At 34.6% G+C, this 23,041-nt stretch overlaps 1 protein-coding gene across 6 annotated transcripts in view; it reads right to left on the bottom strand.

The window, feature by feature from the left end:
- LOC127064485 (lachesin) overlaps positions 1-23,041 on the bottom strand; it is a 183,403-nt gene that overhangs the window by 145,139 nt on the left and 15,223 nt on the right. Inside the window, exon 3 of one of the 6 annotated variants that reach the window (XM_050995600.1) lies at positions 22,396-22,466. The exons of the other annotated variants lie outside the window; for them this stretch is intronic. The gene's annotated coding sequence lies outside the window, so the exon portion shown is untranslated. The remainder of the gene's footprint in view (positions 1-22,395; positions 22,467-23,041) is intronic. 6 annotated transcript variants of the gene reach the window in all.

Here is a 23,041-nt window from a genome sequence, read left to right on the forward strand (position 1 = left end):
AAGAATAAAATGAAAAGAATAGGACAACGACAATGACGACGACGACGACGACGTCGACGACTTTTGCGAAATCGTAGATAGTTGTTCATCTCTTTCTCTCTCTCTCTCTCTCTCTCTCTGTGTGTGTGTTACGCTCTCTCTGTTACCCTCCCTCTCTTCCTCTCACGCTCGTTTCGACGAATATTGGAAAGGACCGGAGACACATAGCTTACTTTACGAGAACGATCGCAGGAAGCAAACTGTTTATACGCATCGGAAGAGGAAATGAAAAAGGGTTCGAGATGTATGTGTATGTGTATATGTATATGTACATTCTTTCTTTCTTTCTATCTTTATTTCTCTTTCTATCTCTCTATTTCTATCTTTCTCTCTCTCCCTCTCTCTCTCTCTCTCTACTTTTCTCTTCTCTATCATAGACTTCCGCTTTATATCATTCTGTCGCACCTCGATCAATGAGTCCCTTCTTTCCGAATACGGTTTCCCGATTGCCACGACTGGGCTGCTCGTATATAGGAATACAAGGATAAAGGGTAGAAGTGGAAAGGGGTTGATGCCGATTTCCGGAAATGACTTTCGTAAAAGACACTGTTCAGCTCCGTATCACGTTGATCGTTGAAAGAAAAATGCGATGACACTTAATGCTCATCGATTCTTTTTTCTTTTTTCTCTTTCTCTCTCTCTCTCTTTCTTTTTTTTCCTCTTTCTTTCTTAATTATATCAATGTCTTTATCTATCGTTTTTGAATAAGAAAAGATCGTACGATGGAAATAAATGTTTTCAAAGAGAATATTAAGAGTATTAGAAAGATCCTTTAAATGTCTTTAAAATTATATAGTACAGTATTACTTGTATAATACTTTATCTTTTTATCAGATTTCAATTTGAATTCTTTTAATTAATTTGCGTATATATATATATATATATATATATATATATATATATATATATATATATAATTCATTATAAGTTGACAGTATGGAAAGGAAAACTTTGGAAATATAAATACGATGTGAAAGTTAACATAATATCACAGATGATTTAATCATACTTAGTCTTTTTATCATACTTTTTTCTTTTTTTTTTTTTTTTATGTACAAAATCTAATTCGATAATTCGGTATAAAAAATGTCAAAAGATCAATTTACGAAAGCAAAGTAAAAAGTTGTGTTTATCCGAAGAAAAGTAACTTTGACAAAGTAGAAGGAGAGAGGAATTTATAGGATAAACCATCTCGGGAGAACTCTCGGTAATGATTCGTCCCGTTTTAACCGAGTTTACTTAATGGAAGGAGACATTTAAACAAATTGCTAGATACGTATTATTCGCTAAAGGTCAACTAACCTGAGTCAAGAACCATAATCGGAGAGAAGTGTCAGAGATCGAATGACAACTGTTTCAACAATCGACTGACTCTCTCTTGTTGTCGGTGTTTGAGACAGCTCTAGAATTCGTTGCATGTATATATCGTATATCTGCCAACCATGAGATTCTACATGGAAAGCAGCTTAATTAAAGTTCGATACTAGGACAAGTTGAGAGTCAACCGGTAAGTCGATTTACTCCCGAGATGTAAACCTGGTTAGTCGAGAGGTTCTGCTATTACTGTTCTTGCGTTTACTATATTTGTCAAGGATGACAGTCGATGAAAACAAAGATGAAATTTCTAATAGATACAAAAGTTAAATCTCGAGACGAAGAAGACTATGGCAGTGAATTGAAGGATTGATCAATAATAATCAAGAATTTCATTGAACTATTGAAATATAAATGTAATAGATAAATAATAAATAATTCGATAAAACGATTAAAATTTAATATAAAATTTAATGAGCTCTTTATAGTGATTATTTTAAATGTTTGATAAAAATTATAATGTTATTGATTACAATTAATTAACCGCATATATATATATTAATTATTTAAAAAATATGTTAACCCTTTAGAAAAAAATTTTCCTTCGTATTAACATTCGTTTAACGATTTAGAAAAAATGTTTCTTTCGTATTAATATTTGTTAACAGGATAAGAAAATATACATACATATCTAATACATTCTCAATCCAATTAATCAATGAAATTAATCAAAGTGATCTTCGAAAATGAACTCGTCTAATTTAAAGAGTTAAAGATATTCTCCATTCGGATATATCAGATAATTTAACCGATACAGTTTATTAAAGTTAACAGATATTATCTATACATCTAATTATCATAACCAAGGAATCAGACTTTGATAGCAACGAGAATGGGAAGGAAGGAGGCGTCAGGTGGAAAGATCGTGAGATAGTTTCGGTCGTAGTAATGAGAACTCGTGATCCCAGTACCGATTTCATTCTCCGATATCTCTCCAAACCCGTTGGTGTTCGCGAACGAGCACGAATTTTAAATGATCCATAAAGATCTGCTTGAGAAGAAGAAGGGACAGGGGGAAACGCTAAGAGACGAATCTCGAATATTTGCCAATGTTCGAATAAGAGAGAGAGAGAGAGAGAGAGAAAGAGAAGGAGATAGAAAGAGAAAGAGAAAGAGAGAGAGAGAGAGAGAGATAAAGAGAGATGAACGATGATAAATTCTAAAAATAGATCGAAATAAAATTGAGAAGAAATATTACTTGAAAAAAGAGAGAGAAGAAAAAGAAAAAAAAAAGAAAAAAGGGGAATGAAAAACAGGTATATTTAAAAAAAAAAAAAGAAACGGACCCGTCTATAAATACGTATCCAAAAATAGAAAAAAAAAATAGAAATGCTGGTTATTCAAAAAAAATGTTATATATAAAAAAAAAGAGAGAAAAAAGAAAGGGTATAGATATTTTGAAAATAGACTTAATTGAACTGAACGATGCACATTTTTCATTCGAAACTATTAATTAGAAAATTCGTTTCTCGTATCGAGGGTTGAAACAATTTATTCCCGTAAATATAGTTCCTGCATAAGAAGGATGAAAGGAAAAAAAGCAAAAAGAAAACAGAAAGGAAGAAAGAGAGAGAAAGAGAGAGAGAGAGAGAGAGACAGAGAGGAAATCTAAAAGTTTTCCGATGCGGTTGCTCGCTGACTCGTTATTCAGTGCTCTTTTTTAGTCGGTAAATGGATGAAGAATGGAAAACGGAAGGAAAACCAGGCCAGTAAAGAGAGCTTGAGAGAAATAGAGAGAGAGAGAGAGAGAGAGAGAGAGAGAGAGAGAGAGAGAGAGAGAGAGAGAGAGGGGAAGCCCCCATGTCTCGTACAGATTAGAGATATTTATGGTCCAGTAAATCAGATACTGCCTCCTCTCTTCCGCGCCTCTTCCTCACGACGTTTATTCATCAAAATAAGCCTTTCCTGTGCAAAGCTTTTGCCAATACACGCAACCCTGTCCGATCAAAAAGGAAAAGTAAAAAAGCACTACGCTAAACTGTGTGCATCAGTATAAAAGAGAGAGAGAGAGAGAGAGAGAGAAAGAGAGAGAATACGTGACTTATCGAACAAAGTACCGTTTCTGACGCACGCGTCGCCATATTGCCCTGAGTCATTTGTTCTCTTCTTTTTCTAGTAACACCGATTTCGAACTAGCGCTAGAGTAAGTACTTACGTAGTATGTACATACGTAGGTAAATATATACATATGTGCATGCATGCGCATGTAGGAAAACTGATAAAAAGGAAGGAACGATCGTCGCGTTCGTCTTATCGTTCATCGCTGCTCGTACCTTTAAATAAATATTTTTCTTTTCTTTTTCTTCCTCGTTATTGTTGTTACGTATTGTTGTTGTTGTTGTTGTTGTTATTGTTGTTGATTTGTTTGTTTGTTTGTTCTTTTTTTCTTTCTTTTTCTCTCATTCTTTTTGGTTCTTCCTCTTTTTTTTGTTACTGAATTCTCTCCTACTTGAAAACTTTAGATCATCGTCTCGATAAAGTAAAAATAAAATAATAAAAATCATCTCGTGAAATTAATTAAGTTACGATTGAAACGAGAAGAATTATATGGTATTCTCGAGAAATAAGTAAAATAACAAAAGTTATTTCGTGTAATTAATTGAGATATAATCGAGACGAGAGAAATGATATCGTAATATTGATCAAGAATATCAGATTATTTTCGAGAAAAAATCGAAGGAAATGATATTGTTCAATAAATGTACAAAAAAAAAAAAAAGAGAGAAAGAGAGAAAAAAAGAGAAAAATCTTTTCATTGTTCTCTCAAGCTCTTCTTTCTTCTTACAATTTTTTTCATAAATTTCTCTGTTCCATTGACAACGGTTGTTGTATTATACAGAGAAAAATGAGAAAATGAAGGAAATAAATAAAATCGATAGAAAGACGGACTAAAAGAGCAACGTTCTTACCTATTATGTAAAGAGAACGAATGCCTTTCTCTCTTTCCATATCCATTTCTTTTTTACTTACATATTAAAAAGCATCTCGAATTAATAGTATATTAGACAACACTAGATAGATACTCGACAGAGAATACTCGGACGAACAGAAAGAGTTCTGAATTTCTTATTGAAAAGAAAATATGATGCAACTGCAAACCGACATCGAGAGATATCATTCTATAAAAAGTAAAATTCAAATAAAAAGAAAAATCGTATTAACTTCGTAATTCGAATACGATCGGGAAAACGCATAATCAGCCATGATTATATCCCGTAATGTCGTTTAATTACACGCAAAGCAGCGTTAATATAGAATTTATATTACAATTCCGCATTATTGTTATTAAAATACATAACTAAATAAAGCACGCTGATACGCATTGCTATATACATATATATATATATATATATATATATATATATATATATATATATATATATATATAGAGTAAAAGTTCGTCCCGTTGTATTCGTAAAGAGAAACGTTATTCTCGTAGCAAGAAATTCTTGTCTCGGTGTCTCATTAAAAGTGACAACTGGCTATATTAATTGACATTTAAATTAAAATAAATATTCTATACGTAAGTATACTTATATATAAACATATTAATTAATACGACAAACGAACGATTCGAGAATTACCTTTTATATATTTAATGATTCAATCTAAATATCGAGTAAAACGTAAGAGAAACCTATAAGCTCGTATCAATGATTATGAACGTTCAAAGATAACATTAACGATAATGTCGTATAATGCGAAAAGTCGATCGTTATTGGATAGGTAATAGTGGTTGCATGCTAACGAATGATGCGAGCAGCTCTTCCAAAATAGTGTCGAGGCTCATACGAATTTGATTCTCTGTTGGGAGTCGTTAATACGTATTTAAGTGTACAGATATAAACAAATGACGATTAAATATGCATATTTACGGGAGGCATTATTCGCTTGAATATGTCATTCTGCAAATGGCGAACATTTCTCGAATAATATTCAAACAACGTGAATGGTAGAGGAAAACTATCTCGCATACATACTCTCTCTCCTTCTCTCACTCACTTACACATATACTCATACACACACACACATTCAATCTCTCTCTCTCCCTCTTTCTCTTACAATCTTCAACAAACGATAGATAGGGTTGGAAAATCTATAACTGAGAAAATCGATTCGAACGAGTAACACCCTCCTACACTAAACTATGCACCGAAAAATCGAGAATCGATTTTCCTGATCGATATACAGATGCATATTTATGTATCTACATATCTCGTGTCGAGTCTTTCGAAAAGTACCTATGCCTCGAGAAGAAAGCTTTACGATAGGCGATAAAAAGGATAGGCTAGTGCATCGCGGTTTGAATAAATATACTCGGCTCGATGCTCTCTTTGAAGGGTAGCGCATGGGCAATTGCCCGTAATGGAACGAGTAAGTAAAGAGAGAAGCGAAACAAAGAGGATGGAGGGAGCGAGATGCGAAATATCGATGTACAAACGTCGACTCGAAAATCTATGGTTATGTCGAATTCTACGAGCTACGAATCGAACGAAAAAGAGCGTAGAAGGTTCGTTTTATATAGCGTTATATTCCCAACACCCAATACCACCCCCAACCTCTTCCTCGCCTCTTCTGCCACCCCATATCCGATCTTCTTCTCTCGATCATTCACCATTTGCAAATAGGACGTAACACACGGTGCGAAACGTTTATCGGTCTACGCCATTTTGTTTCTCCTTTTTTATTGGCACGATCAATATATCGATCGTCTTCAATTTTGTATCTAATGTACGAATTCGCGAGCTTAAAAGGAAAAACTTTTCGATTATTTGCTTGTTTCCTTTTTTTTCTCTCTCTCTCTCTTTTTTTTTTTTGTTTTAACCCCTCGAACTCTCTTACTACGATACTTCGATAATAATTTTTTTTCTTAACGAAACGACATATTCTTCGTTACAATGAACCGTGTGAAAAAAAGTTTACATATACGTATATATATTTAAGAAAAAATAAGAACAGAAACAAAGGGAAAAAAACAGGAAATAAATATATAAGATTGAACGTGTCGTAATAAAAAATTGGAACTACTAGAAGAATATTCTTCTTCTATTTTCTTTGTTCTTCCTTTTTTTTTCCTTTTTATTGCGCAATGGATGAATCACTTAACGTTAACTTCACGGACAGGTAGCCACGTTGATGATGGACGAGGAACAACCACGTTCTACTCGATCTCGTCAACTCGGCTGTCGTTGTCTCGAATGTCAATCCACGTGCATCCGCTTAGTTAAAGGACAAGTACCCGTTCGCGCTTATAATGGCCGACTCTGGTGCATGCTGCGTTTGGCTTTATGGAATCACCTGTCGTCGGATTAAAAGGGAAGTGATATACATCCCTACTGCATAATCAATGAACGTTCAACGACGGTGCCGTTTATTAAATGCAACACTATAGTCCGGAATTGATCGCACGGAAGAATTCGAAAACCGATTTGAATTTTCTAAATTTATTTTCCAAATCTAAATCTATTTATATTCGAAAATTTTCTTTCTTTCTCTTTTTTTTTTTCATTTTCTTTGACAAATACGACATATCAATAAGTCGAAGGAACGATCTCGATAATATTTCCACGATAAGAACGCAAGTATATCCTACTTGCGATATTAATAATAATAATTGCACTAGACATTCTATATATCCTAATAATTTAAACGAATAGATTTGAAATTATTATAATGAATTATAATTCGTCTACATGAATGAATATATTAAAATAATTTTCTACGAGAAATATTCCATCGAGGAAATTAACATATCTAGAATTCGAAAGCTCGACCATCGGATACGTTAAAAGAGATACGTTAAATGATTCTTAAGAAAATAAAAAATAAAAAGGAAGAAGAAGGGAAGTCGAATTAAAAAGAAAAAGAAAAACGAGAAAGAAAGAAAAAGAAGAAAGGTAAAGAGAGAATCGGTTATTTCTTCAAGTTGAAAATTTACCTATCATTCTCGGGAATATACGAGAACGATACGGTAGGATGATTACGGTTCGTACGCGAACAACAGTAATATCAGAGCTCGAATATGCTGCGTTTCGCGCGATTATCCTGTTTACGGTCGAACAACAACGCTGACAAGAAAGCGTAGATGCATATTGGCAATGCCGTCTCTCTTCCACTTGCCGGGCTCATCCATTTTCCCTCGGAAATTTCTGTAGATGGTAGTGCCGGTTTCCGCGAGGAAGTTCATGCCGCAACGGTGCACATAAGGGCACGTAGCGCAATTACACCAGCTCTCATAGGGAATCGCGTCACGTCAAGCAGTGGATGCCGCTTGCACGAACACTATACGTGATTCGTACCCATAATTTTGTAGACATTCATAGGTCAGCAAAGCGAGTGAACAAGCGTACAAGGGAATGAGCGAGCGAGGAACGAACAAGCATAGGACATTGTAGATAACTAGTATGAATCAAGGAACCACGAATTCTAACGAATCAAAAGTCAGAATTGAAAATCGAAGGAGTTATCGAATCTGCACGTAGATACCTTTATCGCTATATAAAACGACCTATATATCCTCTTGCCAAAGTCGATTTTCCGAAAAGGAACGTGCAGAAATTTCCTAATCGAGAAATCTTGCTTTATGGTATCAAACGTTAATGTTGATTTAATATTAGAACGATTACCTCGTATACATGTTTAGGATCTTAAGTGCGAGAGATAAAGAGAAAGAGAGAGAGAGAGAGAGAGAGAGAGAGAGAGAAAGAGAAAGAGAAAGAGAGAAAGACTCTTCTCTCTAAAAGTTAGATAATTCTTTGGTCTCAAAGTCTCATTACTAGCTCCAAAACTTCTTAACCCTTTGACTCCTTTCATCGTCGTTCACCGCTCGATCCAGCAACAGCTCTTCTCTCCAAGATTTTCATGCAAATTCGACGAGTTGTAGCTGGTATTATGAAAGAGCTAGAGTTAGAGAAAGAGAGAGAGAGAGAGAGAGAGAGAGAGAGAGAGAACGAGAGAGAGATACTAAATTCTCTGACCTTGTCTACTTCAAAGGATTTCTCGATACGACTACAACGACTACGACGACGAAGGAGTTCGTAAATCAACGACGAAATATTCGTCGATTCACATGCAAACTGGTGCTCGTTAATCCAACAAACACGATCCAATTCCTCGATCCCTAGTTTTAATCGGATTCTCAATGAATACTCGCAATCGAGTAACTTCGTTTCGATAGTGTATAGTCAACGCATTAATTGCCATCGATACCTTAGCGCGAATCTCGAGTCACTTTTAAAGACTCGAACAAAGAGTCCTACGTAATCCTCTTCTGTTTGAAAAATAAAGCAGATAGAATGCAATTTCCTCCCTGAGTCGATTTAACGAGTTGAGAAAGCGTGCCCGTTAGAAAGCAAATAGCGTTTCAAAGCGAGGATAAATCGATCGACGAAATATGAATATTTTTTTTTAAAAAAAGAAACACGTTCTTTATTTTTGTGTTTCCTTTTTTCTTCTGTTTCTCCGGCAACGAAAGAAGAAAAGAAATAATGAAAGAAGGGAAAATAGAAATCAGACGAAAATATCAAAAGCACGAAGAGAATAAAAAAGAGAACGAGAGAGAGAGAGAGAGAGAGAGAGAGAGAGAGACGAGGTAGTAACGAGTACAGCGATTGCTCGATGAAAGTCGATCGAGTAAAGACGATTTCGCAAGGGTGACTCGACTCTAAATTAGTCGGATGAAAGATAAACGAAAGAGAGAGAGAGAGAGAGAGAGAGAAAGAGAGAGAGAGAGAGAGAGGGAAATACTTGAAAGAAAGAAAAAAGAAAAAAAGAATAAAGGAAAAAACGTTTGCCCTGAGCGGTTCGACGAAGATCGAGCTTTCTCGACGAAATACCTGATTTTCTTTGGGTCAGGGTTAATGAGAAGCTTCAGTAGTTTATACGATGAGAATAAAAGGGATAGAACGAAATGTAGCAGTGGTCTTGGGTATTTCTGATGTATCTTAAGTAAGTCAACTTCCGTATCTTTCACTAACACACTCATTTCGATGGACCAACCTTCTACGACTTACTACTTTGCTGGTATTAGCCAACTACGATCGAAACGATTTAAACGTTTATCGTTGGATTTCTAATTACAACGTCGATACTACTCCTCGTGCTTGTGGCAATAGTAGTACCTATTGGTGGTAACCATCGTCCCAAAGGGACAGGAAACTCGATTTGCTCTTGAGAGCTTCGAAGAGCACGTCGAAACGTCGCGTTAGTGATAGTAGTGGTGACGAACGGTGGTGGTAGCGATAGTAGTGGTGGTAGTAATGGTGATAGTAGTGGTAGTAGTAGTGTGTTAGTAGTAGTAGTACGTCGTGAACGATGTAAAACGATAAGTGGAAAGTAGCGTGTACTTCCTATTCGATCGACTACCACCTGTCGCGTCTTTTCCACTCTCGAAGAAACTTCGATCATGTCGATCGAACTTTCATCTCTCGATCGAAAATCTATGGAGAGAGGGAAATAAAAAAGAAAGGAAAAAAAGGAAGAAAAAGAAAGATAAAAGAAGAAGATGCGAAATAACATATACGAAGGATGCTTCTTGCGAGTTGTAATAATTTTAATCCAAATATCGAAGCTTTTAAATCGTACCTATACTATGTGTGTGTATGTGTATATATATATTTTTTTTATTAGATTATAAGACCTAACAAAGTCAATAAAATAACTGAAGTATCTATTTTCAAGGCCAATAAAAAGTTTACTTCCTCGATGGCGATCCTTAACTCTTTATTCCAAGGACATAACGATGCCAGAGTTTCGCACGATTCGCGCGTCTCCCTCCCACCCACCCACTCTTCCCTCTCACGCTCGATAAAACAAAGTTGATTCACTTTTGTGAAATTCACCTCTTTCTTTCTTCGTTCCTTCGAACCTTCTTCTTCTTCTTCTTATTCTTTTCTTTCTCTCGCTATATAACGTATAATGGAATACAAGTCGGCGATACGTATCCAAAGAGCGTCATAAACTTTACGGTCACGACGTTACTTTCCGGACGTAAGGGACACCAAAGTCCGTGGATCGTTTTGTTGCAGTGAGAGTAACACCGTGGCCACTCATTGTCAGTTTTAAAGGCATCCTCGTGAAACGCTATGTGCCATTTACCACGTTTGCCCCTTAACCACCATCCAAGATACAATTGAAATCTATTTTTACTCTTTAGTCCTTAATAGTTAAGTGTGAAAAGGACCAAAAAAGATAAATAAAAGGAAGAAAAAGAAGAAGAAGAAGAAGAAAACGTAAAATGAACAATTGAATTAACATACTGCTGATTATAACAAACGATAGCTTCTACCTTTCTTTTTTTTTTTTTGGTTTCCCCTTTTTTCTCGACCTACCAAAGATGAAAAATAACAAGTCGTAAATCGTTACTCGACTAATAAAATAAAAATCTATCGACACGAATGAAAATGAAATAATTATCGTATTTAATAAATATAATTGAGAAAATGAAACGTTTCTCGTGCAATTACACGCGAAGAAATATAAAAGACGACTTGTAAAACAAAAAGCATTATACGAAAAGACGTTATTAAGCTGAGAAGATTACAAAAGTTAAAAGAGAAGTTCACGTAAACGCAACTATTGTAAAACCCAATTTTCACATTTTACTTATTCCACTTGAGCGTCCTCTTACAAAACTACTACTTTTATTACACCTATAAATAAGTGGATTCTCATGGAATCCAGTATCTCTTATGTTCCATAGAATTTTTATTTCTCTTAAAAGATTTTCTTTTCTGAAATATAAAGTTTCCAACGCGCGCGGACATACACATACATTTACCCGCACATATATACGCACACAGAGGAGAGAGAGAAAGAGAGAGAGAAAGAAGCTTTGCAATACTAGACAAGGTCGAATATTAACTTTCTTCTGGTCAAAGCATTTTACTATAAATTGGAAAGTCGTTCGCTAAACGACGAGACAGTACCACTCGAGCCAATGAGAACTAAGAAAAATAAATCAAGAAAAAGAAAAAGCAAGAATGAAATATTGCAAAGTGGCGATTACCATGGCAAAAGCACTTCCCTAGGAGCAATTGCCACGGTTCCCAATCTATGCTTTAAAAGTACAACAAGGAGAAAGAGAGAGACAAAGAAAGATAGACAGAGAGAGAGAGAGAGAGAGAGAGAGAGAAGAAAAAAAGACAGAGAAAGAAAGAGAGAAAATTTCGATCGTCGATAAGAGCAACACACATCGGTACGAGTTTCTCATTGACCCAAATTCTTTTCCGGATGCCATAGAGCCGCACTCTATCGCGTTCCACGGCCATCCAACATGGCGAATTCACCCTTTTGTCCTGAACCGCACATGCTGTCGTGTGTACAACTAATATATAAATTCCAATAGGTAAGTATTCAACGTTATACTCGTTGCGCCGTCTGCAAAAAATGCGCAGAGAGATCGGAATTTTCGTTGCCATTGAAACGCGTGCTTCACGGTTCAACGCGATACCACGTTGGAATTCCAAACCGATAAAAATAACGATAATAAAGACGCGAGAGCATTCGGGAAACATATATTTTTTCTACCCGGAAATTAAACGGGGATCGTTTGTCGAATTGAAAAATGATTCTCATTTGTCGTTTTTATTCCCTTACGATACATTCGTTTTCGAATAAATAGTTAATTGATAAATTATTGTTGGACAAGAGAAACACAAGTAAATAGAGAGATAGATAGAAAGGGAGAGACGAAGGAATTCGAAATAAAAATTTTATTTCGAGTCCTATTTACACATTGAACATCAAGAGAATGATATAACGATGATTGATATAATTCGCTCGCGTGTCAGAATTTAAGCTCTCTATCATCGTTCAATCTAATTGCAATTAATCATCGGCCTTTCATCGATCGTTTTTTCTCGCCTGTTAAGTAAGAAATAAAAAAAAAAGAAATAGAAGAAGAGGTAAGAAAAGAAAAATAAAAAGAAAAATAAAAGTAAAAAAGAAAGGAGAACATTAAGAAAGAAGAAAGAAAAAAATAGAAAAAGGAGAAGTTCAAATATTACGAAGAGCTACGGTAACAGTGTCAACGTTGGAGAAAGCTTCGAAGCAACTTGAAACTACTCCGTCGGCGGAGGGTTGATTAAAGTTTTTAATTAACTGCATTAATGATTTATCAGATAACGCCGCACGGCACGGCCGCTTCTAATTCCTTCCTCGACGTAAAAATTGCTCGCTCGACGATTTATCTAATTACTCGTAATTAGCAGGAGCTACTCCACCCCGTACGCTTTTGCAGCGAAGGCGTCGATAAAATTAACTTCCGGGTTGATCTTCAAGAGAAATTAGAGAGAGAGAGAGAGAGAGAGAGAGAGAGAAGGACAGGGAGAGGAAGAGAGACAGATAGCGAGTACAGAGTTGTTCCCTTTGACTAACGAAACGCTATGAAATAGAAATTATAAAGTACTTATGCGTAATAATATTATTTGTCAGATAGTATGAAAATGTCAAGCTTGGAGATAGGCAACACTATATATTTCGTAGATAATTATAGTTGCCAACATAATCTATCAATAGGAAAATTGTTTAATCCTTTCCTCTACCCTAATCAATTCTCCTGATAATAGGCAACCCGCGTTACATCATCAATGACGTATGGAGTGTTATCTGTCTTCAGGCGCTGGTCATTACGAATAACAATAAAAAATGTAATAACTAAAAATATAATTCTTTTCTTCTTTCTTTCGATAAAACCAAATAATTATTAACACGAATAAAAAAAAAAACTTTCTCTAAGTTCGAACACATTTCACTTTTTTGTCCTGTTTTTTTTTTATTGTCGCTGACAATCGTTTTGCACGACGATGAAACGAATGTCGTTTCATCGAGTTGCCGTCGAATTGATTGCATTCATGCAAAGCAAAAGAAAGAAAATTAGATTGTTGTACCATCCTCTCTTTCTCTCTTTCTCTTTCTCTCTTTCTTTTTCTCCCTTTCCTACGTAGGAAAGGTGTTAAGATGGAAGAAGGAAAAATCGACATCGAGAAAGTAAAAAACATTTTTCCGTAGACGAACGGAAGAATGGAGGTCAACCTAGAAGGCAATATCGAAGTCGGCATTGCCTTTTCATCGAGATGCGATCTTCGTCTCGTGAACCTTCGAGACTCTCACTCTCTTCTTTTCGTATCACCCACGAACCTTTCCTTTTCTCTCCCTTACCCTTCATTTATTGCATCCGCAGCTTACGTCGCGCACATACCGACTCTATAAACGTATAGTCAGCATCTGTTTCCGGTGTTATTAAATTCTTTCATCTTACGTATTTATACGCGTATAAGTGTGTGTATACTGCTCTTTCTATCCATTTATACAGATATACATATATACTTACTTACTTAGATGTGTATGATTGAGAGATAAGATACTAGATAATACGCATCAAACAAATTTTCGAATCGAAATTAAATAATCGATCGATGTCCATTAGCGAGCTACATATTTATTTATTTAGTGCCGTGTCGCACGAAGGAAGATGTGTATTATAAATAAATCATCGTACATAAAAAAAATATATATACAATATAATATATATTAAATAATATATAAAAATATATGTATATATTAAATGATATACCTACTTATATAAAACTAATTCCGCTTGACATAAATTCACATTAATGTACAATATCCCTGCACTGTTAATTATTGTCCTATTTTCTCTCTCTCTCTCTCTCTCTCTCGATCTATCTATCTATCTATCTATATCTCTCTATTTCCCTCTTTCACTCTTCTTTCTATCTCTTACATTTCGTATTATCAATTATATTTCGCTCTCGTCTTCCGTTTTGGTCTATGAAAATACAGGACGTGATTAACAATTAGTTGTAACAAGCTGTGCGACATACATCCTCATACATATCGGATGAAACTCATACAGTGACTATACAGAGGGAACGCTTAAGTCGGCCGTTGTCCCTCCGAATGAGGCAGCTTTGTCTTTAAGCGGATATTCGTTAACTGTTCTCGCGTAACGAGCCGTAACGAGGAATACATCAGGAATATTATTATGACGATAATAATTCGTAGTTTCACGAGACGAAGCGACGTCTAAGGGATGTGTATGTGTCTTGTATAGAATATATGTGATGCATGTGTGCTATGTGTGTATGTATAGATACGTGTGTAGGATGGGCGTAGAGGGCGGTTGGAGGAATTAGATAAGTTGTTGGACATCGAACTCGGAACTAAAATTTTCAAAAGGAGAGGATGATCTCTTCCTTGTCTCTGTGTTTCTCTCGATTCGTTCCTCGTCGTTACGTCGGTATAATTTTAACGGCAACGACTCTCACGAAACTTCTCGAAAACCGATATGGAACTTAGCTACATTGTAGGGTAATTGGTACGAACGGTTAATTAGATCGTTAATGAGCTAGACGATCAACGGCCAATATGGAGAAATTTACGTTATAATAGTAAGGAAATTCCTGAGAAGTACGTAGATACGATTTCTTGATAATATTGACTTCGAAGATACGAACATAAAAAAAAAGAAGAAAAATAAGCAGAAGAAGAAGAAGAAGAAGAAGAAGAAGAAGAAGAAGATAAGAGGGATTCTGACGAGAGATAAATTTAATGGCACCTCCGTCGCGGAATATCTCGTGGAACATAGTGATAGTGACAAGAGCGGACGTGACGAATCGTCCTAATCCAACTTCATCGAATATATCGCTCTATAGAAACGAATGACCGTCCGCGAGCTTTCGTAATATAGATTTATGGCAATCTCCTGGTATGATGTTATACAGCAATGCAAACCATGGATTATTATCTATGTCAAACTACGATGAATACTTCGAACCGTCGATATTACATATACACCTATGTCCTATGATCTACGTTTTTCTATCAACAAAAATTATCTCGTATCGATCGATTTTTTATAATATAATATAATTGAAAACGATTTGCAAAGAAAAGAAAAGAAAACGTAGAAAAAAGATTTAATTAAATTCTAACGAAATACTCTTGATATCGATAAGTATGTCGAAAAGAAATTTACTTTACGCCATAGTCATAGAATAACGTTAGATATAATTAGCTTATCGGGTCAGCGAGCAATTATCTATCCTACTCCGATTACATTCATTTTATTATATCCATACACTTTTGATCCTCACCGTTTCATTTTCAAGTACATTGGTAAAAGTCAAAGTATGCTCGAAATCGTACTCAAATTCATAATCAAATAATTTCTCGTAAAGTCATTGCAACGAACGTAAAACCCGTATGCGCGCACTACACATACACACACGCACACACACACACATACAGAGAGATATACTATAGATGATGTAAAAAAACACAATCGTACGCGAAAATTCATATTAAATAACGAGCTCTCACGATCGTATTTCTCCGAGTAATAGCACGATTTAAAGCGAACCGTTCTAATTTACTAATTGAAGCGAATACCGAATCGTTAATTAAAAGAATCACGATTTAATATCTCCGTTTCGTGAAAGCACCACCCGGTCCCGCAGTACGAAAACACCGAAACTTTCCAAATCGAACTTATTAGAACGCTATCTCGAAGTCACATAATTCCGGTTAAAATTATTCCACGATTCATTAAGCATTTAATTATATCTTCGATCGGAGCTATCATGACTTTGCTTTTTTACGAATTTTTTCAAGCGAATTTTTTTTCTTTCTTTTTTTTTTAACTCCATGATTCTATCCTCGTCAACCTCCTATTACAAAGCTCATCGATTAGCGAACTCTTTTGATCTATACGCATTGCCAAATATTCAAGTTTTTGAGATCTGCCGCTTAATGAAAAAGAAAAAAAAAAAACAAAAAAAATCGACAGGCCTTTCAGTTTTTCCATGATTTGTGGTCGCTTTTGAATAAATTCGCGGTTTACAAAACGTAACAATTTCGCAAATATCTCTTGCAATTCGTCGCCAAAAAAGCGTCGACAGAAAAAAAGAGATACAAAAAAACGAAGGATGAAAGTCATTTTAGTTAAAAAAAAAAAAAAAAAAAAAAAATAGAAAGAAAGAAAAAAAAAGAAATCAATTGAAAGATCGCCAAAGAGTTATATCATCTCTATCTACCCATTCTTTTTCATTGATTTAATTCGATAGAAAGTAACGCTTTAATTATAAACTGACAATGAGTAGATCCAATTTTGGTCGAACGAATTCGATGAGATTCTCTCTCTCTCTTTCTCTTTCTCTCTCTCTCTCTCTCTCTCTTTTTCTCTCTAGAGTGTCGGAATTTCAAGCATTTTTCTTTTTCCTTTTTTTCATTTTTCCTACTTTTTTCTTCTTTCTTTTTTTTTTTTTTGTTAAATCCTTCGATCGGTTTTATTCGTCGATACTCGGAAAAAGCGATGATGAAAAAAGAGAAAAAGAGAGAGAAAAAAAGAGAAAAAGAAAGAGAGAGAGAGAGAGAAAAATGAGAGAGGCAAAAAGATGGATAGAGAAAAAAAATAGAAGAATAAAATATAACCACTTAGTCAATTATTGAAATAACTAAAAGTAGAGACACTCTCTCTCTCTCTCTCACTCTCTATCTATCTATCTATCTATCTATCTATCTATCTATCTATCTATCTATCTATCTACCTGTCTTTCTCTCTCTACTCGTAAAAGTCGACTTCCGCTCAAGTGTCTCATTGTCTCTATAGTATAGTAGAGTGGCAAAATAAAGAGACGGAATAAGGGGTGCTAGAAGAATAAAAGAAAAAGAGAGACAGAGAGAAAGAAAAAGAAAGAAAGAGAGAGAAATAGAAGAAAAAAGTACTACTGGTGGTGTAATGCTAAAGCAACAATACTTTTTCCACTCGAGTCCGAAGATGAGTGAAAGAAAAAGTGAGAAACGAGAAAGAGGAAGAGAGAGAGAAAGAGAGAGAGAGAGAGAGAGAGAGAGAGAGAGAGAAGAGAAGAGAAAAAAAAATAAAGAGCCGAATCTCCAAGGACCCAGAGAGACCCATTAAAGCTTCGAACGAAAGAAACTTTTATCGCAAATAATACAAATTATCCTTGAAACTTAGCCCGAAGCTACTTGGCTCATCCTATTCTTGTCACTGTTCTTTTTTAAAACACGTCGGATGACGGGGATCTTTTTCATTCTCACGAATGACTTTTCGTTCAGTTAACGTGGCCTGATGGATGGCCCACGTTATTTCGCATTCATTGTGAAGCCTTATAAAACATGAGTTGCTATGCATATTAAAGAAAAGAAAGAAAGAAAGAAAGAAAGGAAGGAAGGAAGAAAGAAAGAAAAAACAAGGAATAAAAAATTTAGTTTCCAGAAAATGGTATAATGTATAATAGGATAAACAAAAAAATATATATATATTTTTTAATTATCATTATTATTATTATTAATGAAAAAATGTTATTACTATTATTACTACAATATGAAAAAGAATAAACGATTTAACTCGTTATTCTTGATTAACGATTTAACTTGTAATATGCAGTTTATGTTAATATTACAATGTTATGAGAAAGAGAGAGAGAGAGAGAGAAAAAAAATAATAATTAAAATATCAGATCGGACGTGTCATCGCGATAAGTTGTACATAAATTCAAGATAGAAAATTAAATTGATTAAATAGAATCGAAACGGGAAATGAAACAAAAAGGGATATTCCGTGATACCGTAAATTGAAATGAAAATCGAAAACGGAAATATATTTTTCATTAGGATATAACTTATATTCGTTGAGGGAGAAAAAGTTCTATTATAATAAAGAGAAATTAAACATTTTTACGTTAAATGACACGTGACAAGAAAGAAAGGAAAAAAGAAAGAGAGAGGAAGAGAGAGAGAGAGAGAGAGAGAGAGAGAGAGAGAGAGAGAAAATTTCACATTAATTTCTACCTCCTTCGTTGGGTACTCTCTATTACAATGACAATGAAATTTATTATTCAACGTTTATGAAACTCGTAGGTCGTAGGTTCAAAAAGTCGTGTAAAGTGGAGATAATATTCTTCTATCGGATGACGATATTTCAACGATTCCACGATCTATACTGGTATAATAGAGGGACCGACCAAACGGATAAGCGTTTATAGGAACTTGGACAAAAGGCTTGGCCGCACCGTTCAATTCAGAATTACGCATCGAAGAGAACAACGAGGGTATTGAGAGGGGTAGGGTGGATTGGGGTGGGATGAGTGGGAGGGGGATCTATAGGAATTGGAAGCTGTGGCATTGCCATCAATCCACTATACGATCGTTTGATTTCGATTCATTGTCAGTCAAGCCACTTCCTCTCAACTTGCTCGGAAAATCATATACATATGTATAATATAGATGTATATTTATATGTATATATGTACGTATGTATATGTGTGTAGGTGTGTATAATATATATATGAGATTCGAACTAACAATAAACAGGCTTTACATATTACATACAACGATAGATATTCGTAGTTTCTAACGAATGAAAATGTTGATCGAATGGTAATAGAAATTTTGAACAATTCTAAATTGAACCATTGATCATATGCGTTATAATTTTCTTAAAATATTGAATCATCAAGGATGATAACAGATTTATCTTTTGTCATTAAAATTGGAAATCTTTTTTATCCCTTCCACTCTCTCTCTTTTTCTGTCTATCCATCTTGGATCTCTCTTATGATTTAAACTCGAAAATGAACAAACGCGTAAACAGGTGTCAATGCGATTATTTTCCATCTTTCAACGTGATTATGTATATGTCTACGTACATATGTATACCTATAGTTCGAGCTCGAACTTGTTAATATCATCATTTGTCACTTAAAACTCTTGCAATAATGTACATACACCTGACGTTAATCAAATCGACTCCGGGCGAGCAATTAAACGGTACGATACATATCGGAATCGGGCCTTGCAATACTCTAATGAATCCAGTTGGTGACCACACGACGTGACTATTATCCGATATAACGTGCTTGTTGATCGTGAACTACGTGTCACGAGTTAAAGCACGCGAAACCAGTAATGTTGACATTTGCAAATCGCCTTTCTAAAAAGCTATTAATTGCATTTATCCTCATTATCCATTCGTTGTTTTATGCCAATGTTACTGATCGTATCGATAAGTCATTAATACCAGGTATCATGCAAAATCGATCTTGTAGAACTCGAATCGAAACAACTTATTCGACTTTTATGTTTAAGAACGTATTGAAAAGAAAAAAGAAAAAAGAAAAATATTTATAAAGTTATAAAAATATAATAAAAAAAATATATATATGCACATACGTAATTTTTAAAAATTTATTCCAAATAAATAAACAAATAAATAAGAAAAAAATAAGAAATAAATACGAAAGAAATCGGATATATATTTGAATTTATTTCTATCTAATCCCTCACGTATATTACGATTTCTTTTACGTTGCACGGAAACATTTATTTTTACTAATAATACGAGAATATAAAGCGCGTATATCGGTTTTGATTCGTTAGATTACATTTTCAAGATTAGTTTGCAAAGAGTATTATGAAAACGACCACTTTAGCATGCAACGAAATAGGGAGATAGCGTACGCTCTTGGACCGAACACACATATACACGTATACACACCTATACTGTACGTTGGATTATTGACTAGCTTGTTCAGTTACGTCACACACGTTACTACAGCTTGCGAGATAATCAGTTCTACGTGCAAAACGATCGGTCCCACGGAAAAACGAGCTAATACCAAGCACGAACATTACGCCACGATATTATTCTCACGAATCTCTCGTGTATGCTAAAGATTTGTGCACACAATGCATATTATATCAAACATATATTTATATATATATATATATTTATATATTTATATATTTATATATATATATATGTATACCTAGTTCACGTTTTATACGAATCCTTGATTCTGAGAGGAGAAAGGAAAAATAAAAGAAAAAAAGAATCAAACAAGAAAAGAGAGAAACAATTTCATTAAAAACAATAAAATATTAAAACATCCTTATTTAAAATCGTTAATGAGAGAGATTAATTATTATCAAAAAGAAAAGAAGTAATAGAAGACTTATTTACTTATTACATTGCATCGATAGATAAAACGATTTTGTTAATTCACCGAGAAAAGAAGAAGGAAGAAAGAATAAAAAGAAGAAAATTAATTCGTAAAGTAATTCATAAAACTATATAAATAGCTACTAAATTTCGTTCGTATTAAGCTAATTATCTAATAGACGCAGAAACGTTTCTTGCGAATCTTTAAATTGCAATCTCGTTGAAAAAAATAAAGAAATAAATAAATAAATAAATAAAAGAAAAAGGAAAAGAAAAAGATTCTTTTCATAAGCGAGGAATCACGGAGTTCGCTGTTCATTCGCCGAAAGAATTCTAAAAACAAATTCTCGTCGTTACGATTCACAGAGATGAATTCTCTGTAAAACTATTCGTATTCCCTTGAAAATTCGAATAAATTTGTCTTCTTTTCCACAGACGGAATATAACATACGTACGTGAATATATATATATATATATATATATATATATATATATATATATATATGTATATGTATATGTATATATATATGTATTTATGTACGTGGACAAAACGTGTACACATGAGACTAACAATCGAATCGGTTAATCCGTCGAGCGAGCTTAAAACGTTAACTCACAAACACGTAGAAATTTTCGAATCTCGTTGTTCCGACGTAAAAAAGTTTATATTTACGAGCGTTGCTTCCGCCGACGTAATATTTTTACGTTCAAAAACGATCCCAGGGCTGGTCTCTGAAAGTCCCGTAGGAACTGAAATTCGCATTACCGTCGTTCTGTCAATATCGAAAAGAGATATACTACGAGTGTGTTTCTAAAAGGTTTAAACGTTAGCTGGCTCAGCGCTTGCCCGTGCTACCACGAAACTCAGCACAGATGTTCGTAAATCCTTAAGAGAGAATCGTTTTACTTCTATCCTAAGCTATTTTCTAAGATTTCCATCCTGAGATAAAAGGTAATTCGAGTTAGATATTTCGTATAAATTACTTAGCCTCGTTATTCTCTATTCGAATTCGTTCGCAATTTCGCGGTTAAGTTAATAGGAGAGAGAAAGAAAGAAAGATATAACGAAAGAAAAAGAAAAAAGAAAAAAAAAGAGGAAATAAAAAGAAAAGTATTGTTACGCTTGTTAACTCGATGCGAAACCACCAACAATCTACAACGATTTTAAAATTAAAACGTGTTAAGGAAACTAACACTGCGAAAAAGGAACAACTTGGAGAGACTCGAATTTTCTTGTAAAAGCATTCGTGCCGTATCTGCACACACGGAGTAACACGTACACATGGTAAACTAGTCCGTGGTAAATTAACATCGTGTTGTAGCTCAAGCTGCAATTAACGAATTTTCGAGTTACCCTTTAGAGCGAGAGAGAAAGAGAGAGAGATACAGAAAAAGAGAGAGAGAGAGAGAGAGAGAGAGAGAGAGAGTGAGGGGCAACTGAAAATCTGGGTAAGCTTAACGAAAGCATCGAAGGGTTCATATTGAAACAATCCTTCCATTAACTCTAAAATATATATATATTTTTTTTATGCGATCAATTAATTTTTGCATCAATTTTCTTTTTTACGCGACTAAAAGTCATAATAAAAATAATCGAATTATACAATGAATACGATCGCGAACAAAAACGGGGGAGAGAAGATCATAAAGGAGGAAGAGAAAAAGAATAAGAAAGAAAAAGTAATTTAAGTTCCCTTTTTCTACTTTACTTCTGTAACTTGGAAAAAGAAAAATAAAAATGGTGTTCCAACTTATGAGACATCTAAAAGACATTAAACATTAATTTTATCATTGTGAAGTCTCGATGGATCTCATGTACGTTCAACATCATCGCCATTGGTTGTGTAGGCATGTGTTGGATGGGAAAAGGTTAGAGGTAGAGAAAGAGGAAGAGAGAGAGAGAGAGAGAGAGAGAGAGAGAGACAGAGACAGAGAGACGATACGAGTCGCTCGTGATCGTACGTTTTAATCTCTGTCGCAAAGTTTAATGGAATGCGTACCATAATTTCCCGTTACGTGGCTCGATTCACGAGGAAAAGGTGAGGAAAAAAGTACGTGGTGCTCCGGATCTCTGGAAAATTACAAATCACGATGTAATACTTGTCTCTCTCTCTCTCTCTCTCTCTCTCTCTCTCTCTCTTTCTCTCTCTGTTTTTCTCACTCTCGTGCTCTTTCACTCATTCAAGGACTTTCCAAGTGGTCAAAAGCACTCGTTACTTCATTCGAACAAAAATCACCAAGAACGAACACCTCAGTAATCGACCTCCGTATATATATATATATATATATATATATATATATATATATATATATATATATTTATACGTCTAATACAAATACATGATACTCGAAAAATCTTTGAAACATACGGTACCTATTACCTCTCGATTATTGCATATAAATGTCTATCTACACTTTTACTTAATCGCACCGACTCGATATCGCGATTAATAAAAAACAAAGCAAATTCTCATTAAAGATAATCGTAAAGGGAATGATCGTAACAAAAAGAGGGAAAAGGAATTAAAAAAAAAAAAATAAATAAAAACAGTTTTATCGCAAAGGAGTCCAGCCTAAGCTAGATCTCATACGAAGGATTTCGAAATAGTATCAGCAACTAAAGCTTTAGCTTTTCGTCTCTTCGTT

Source organism: Vespula vulgaris, chromosome 6, assembly GCF_905475345.1.
Source record: "Vespula vulgaris chromosome 6, iyVesVulg1.1, whole genome shotgun sequence".
NCBI lineage: Eukaryota > Metazoa > Arthropoda > Insecta > Hymenoptera > Vespidae > Vespula > Vespula vulgaris.